This window comes from Ailuropoda melanoleuca, chromosome 10 (genome assembly GCF_002007445.2).
Source record: "Ailuropoda melanoleuca isolate Jingjing chromosome 10, ASM200744v2, whole genome shotgun sequence".
In the NCBI taxonomy this organism is placed as follows: domain Eukaryota; kingdom Metazoa; phylum Chordata; class Mammalia; order Carnivora; family Ursidae; genus Ailuropoda; species Ailuropoda melanoleuca.
In genome coordinates this window covers 56,363,319-56,367,713 of record NC_048227.1, presented here as the reverse complement: position 1 = coordinate 56,367,713, position 4,395 = coordinate 56,363,319, and positions in this window count along the sequence as shown.

Below are 4,395 nucleotides of genomic sequence, written 5' to 3'. Positions count from 1 at the left end.
CCAGACTTTGCCACAGTAGACAATGCCCAGACTCAAAGATGTCAACTTATTGAAGAGAGTTAACATCCATGGATCCAAATTACATCAAATGAATTATTTTTACATTTAAGGGTTGTGTGTGTGTGTGTGTGTGTGTGTGTGTGTGTGTGTGTGTGTGTTAATCGCCCAAGAGGTGATTAGGCAGTGCATAGGTGGTAAGAGGTAGGGCAGCACAGTATTAAGAGCCAGACCGGGGCGCTTGGGTGGCTCAGTCATTAAGCATCTGCCTTCGGCTCAGGGTGTGATCCCGGGGTCCTGGGATCGAGTCCTGCATGAGGCTCCTCCACTGCGAGACTGCCTCTTCCTCTCCCACTCCCCGTACTTGTGTTCCCTCTCTCGCTGGCTGTCTCTATCTCTGTCAAATAAATAAATAAAATCTTAAAAAAAAAAAAAAGAGCCAGACCACCTCAGTGGTAAAGTGGGGACAACCACACGGTTTGGGTGCCATGGGAGTTGGTATTTGTAAAGAATTTGGTGAACATTAACTCTTATGTTTAGGCAGGGAGAAGAACGAGCCAAGACAGAAGACAGGTTCTGGATCAGAACAAGAATACATTTGCCCCCTTTTTCCTCCTCAGGGAAGGGGAAAAAAGAGAAAGGAGGAGAGTGAAAATGGAGAAGAAGGCAAGAAGCCATGGAGGTTTGTGACTCTTTGTGTCTATTTGGGAAATGACCATTGCCTGAACAGAAGCGTAATGGAAATGTTGACTCATGCATCCAGCAACATCTGGCGAACAACCTGTGGAAACGACCAAGGGAGAGTGAGAAGGTGGTGAGAATAGCCATGGGGACAGAACCAAGGAGGCAAATACCCCAAAGGACCTGTGTAGCAGGGAGAGCTCACTGCTTCTTCTGGGATACGTTCCTGGTGTCTGGAGGGAAGTCCGAGAGAAATGGAGTCAGACATGAAAATAACCAGGGTCAGACCAGGGACAAGGGCTGGGAAGCAGTGAGCTTGGCAGACTTTTTCTTTAATTTTATGATCTCATGAAATGCAAACTCATCTGCAAGGAAATGCAGTCTTGAGTTGTTAATTAAACACCGATTCAGTAAATGAAAGGACAAAGCCTGAAGATGTGGCATAATTAATTTAGTGGTGTACTTCCCCCCCCCCCCCGGGACTTGAGTCATTTCCAAAGACAGACAGCAAAACCCTTGAGCTGTGGCTGGAAATGAAGAATGATTAGCTTAGGTGCTGACACTTTTTTATTCATCAAGACGTGGAACACTGGACATAGGAAAGAACTTCCAAAGCTTTCCATGAAAGCTGAACAATAGTCAAGGAAGGTCAAGAAATAAGAAGACCCCCGCTTTCTAAACAGGAATGGAGGCCCTCTCCCTGCTTCTCAGTGTCCAGGCTGTCCTAACATGAAGAAAACAAGATGGTTGGTGGTTTTTGTTGTAAACATTCAGCTCCAAACAAATACCTCGATTCATTAAGCAGTCAGATGAGGAGGGTGATCCATTCTGACTCATGCTGCTCCGTGGCGGAAGTCCCCCTGCAAAAAGCACAGGAATTAGATGAGACTAAACTCACTCAGGTGTCTGTGGAAATGGGTGGGAAGAGGCAGTGACTCATGGCCAGGATGAAGATAAGCTGCTTATCCTTATAAACTCCAAGTTCACAGTCCATTTTCTGAAGTCATTATAAAAGAGGAAATTTATTTTAGTAAATAGAAAGGAAAAGGCGCCAGAGCTCCACAGGTGAGATGTCAGTAAAGTTCGAGGTGATGAGCCCAGGCACGATGAGCATACGCCACCCCACCCAGTTGCCTCTGAGGCCCAGACCCCTGACAACATGTGGTTTCCTGGTCTGAGACTTATAGGAGGTTTTATATAATCCATCACTGACAAAAATCAAAATAATGTGCATTTTGGGGTGGAGATTTTTGATGCTGAAATTTCTAGGTTGGACTTGATTCACAGTGGGGGGCTTGGGTTTCCTGAAGAGTACCTGTCCTGGCTGTTTGCTGGGAGGTCTGTGTGATCACTCACCTTCTCTCCAGCAGAAAGAGGGAAGGAACCTCCTTGTCTCCCCACTCCCACCCCCAAAACCTGTCTCAGCAGCCTGGACTTAGGGAAACCCTGAGCCTGACATGTTGAGTTTGCCCTCAGTTTTGGGGGAATAGCTGTCATGGCCCTAGTATAACCCCTACTGAAAACCCAAGAGGACTGAGACTATATGAAGGGTCATAAAAAGAGGGTTGGACTCAGAGTTAGAAGACCAAGGGTATAGTTCCAGCTTTGCACCTGATGCCTGATGTGACCATGGATGGGTCACTCTTCTCTGTGGCCTGACTGGGAGACGAGGGAGTTGGGGACAATAGCCACAGTTCCCCTCCCTCTGAAATTCTACTAGTCTATAAAGAGCTATCATCGATGGTAGCCAAGGTCTGACAAGCTGCCATACCCTCTAGATATGTGCTAGAAAGAACTTCGAACCAAGGAAACATGACTCTCCCTATGACAAGAGCTAGGGCTGCCGGTTCTCTTTATGACCATATGTGTTCAGGTGACAGAGGACACCCACAAGTGTGACAGAGCCTGCAGAAGTTTTAGGGAAGGAACTGCTCATGGCACTTCCAGCCTGCTCTCCCGTGTTCCCCAAATCTCCTTCTTCCCACATCTTTTTGAACAACCAAACGGTGACCTATAACTCCAAGTCCAATGTACTGGTAGGTTATGGAAATCCTGTTCTAGACATCAGAAGCATCAACTTGGAAGTGATTTGAAGGGGCCAGAGCTGTAGAATTTCCAGTAGAGCTATTTCCAAACTGTGTGCAGAGAATTCACTCCGTTTTCAGACCTCTATGAGAAAAGTTCTCTCTTTGTCCCTTATTTAATGACTACCAGCCTTCACTGTTGAGATTAGACACATTTTCAGTATTATTTTGTATTAAAAAATGTGATAAAACGTGTACCTGGTGCAAAATTCACAAGAGACAAGAGCACATTCCAGTAAGTCTTCCTCCTACCCCATTCCTTAGCCTCCCATGTCTTCCCTAGAAGCTTTTCCTTTTTCCAAATTCTTGTGCCTATGTTCAAAGATATTCAATGCATATGTAGGACTTTGCATACATATTCCTGTTTTTTTCTGTTCACTAATGGTAGAACAGTACACACTGTTCCACCTTTGCTCTTTTCCCTTAAGGCTATAGGTTAGGGCTCTCCCATTCTAGTACAGGCAGAGCCACCTTATTCTTTTTCATAGCTGTATAGTATTCCACTGTATTGGTGATCATAATTTGTTTAACCTTCTATTAAGGGACAGTTAGACATTTGCCAAAATGATGTTATAACAAACAATGGTGCAGTGAATATTCTTGCACACACACATTGTCTCATTGGGCATTATCACGTATTGCCATGCACTGTTGGTTTTATTTTCACGTGTAAATGTTTGTGTTTTCAATTAGAGTGTAAATTCCGAGAGAACAGGAGCAGACATTGTGCTGTTCTGTAACTCGAAAAACACAAAGCGAAGCAACATCACGCACATAGTTCGGGTTTCATAAATACTAGGTGAATGAATTAAAGCTCCTTGATTCTGCCAATGATACTTCAGGAGATGAGTAAATGATCATTCAAAAGTTAAATGACTTGCCTAAAATCACAGAGACTAGGTGTAGGAAACATGGATAAAATGAAACAAAATAGATGAAAATAATATTTTAGATATTTAGAATATATTCTGAAAGTAAATATTTTTCCAAATTTCTATGCACACTTGGGAGAGATAACTCCATGGGCTAACTCTGCAAGGTGAGTAAAGAACGTCTCCAGAAACATTGGTCATCTTGGGAGGCAGGCATCTCCAACTCTTGGACTTCCATTTGGTGAGTGTTGACTCCAGTTCCCCAAGCAGTGTCCCAGTGACCTGAAAAAGTCAAGCATCCCCCAAAGTGCCTGAGTGGTCAGTAAGGAGACATTTCCTCATATGAGGAAATCCAGTTCAGCCCAGAGGAAGATTAAATAAAAGGGGGGGGGGAAGAAGGAAGAGGAAAAGGAGAAACAGTCGGGGGAGGAAAAATGTTCTCTGGCCATATGACAGCTCTGGAATCAATCAGGAAAAAGAGGGAATGAGGAGATGACTTTGTGCTGCATCAGCTGTCATCAGTGGTACATGAAGAGAATGCCCCTTTGTTAGCAAACAAGGAGGGCATGTTTATCATGATGTTTAATGAACACTCATTATAACCTGGTAGTACGAAATGTGTGGTCTGATTGGTTGATCTCAAAACAATTATGTCGACATCTCATAACTTTAAGATTATACAGCTTTGTAGTTTCACAACTTACTACTCCCTAAAAACAAAAAGTTTTCCATGCAGGTGAGTGTTGTATTAATCTTTTTTT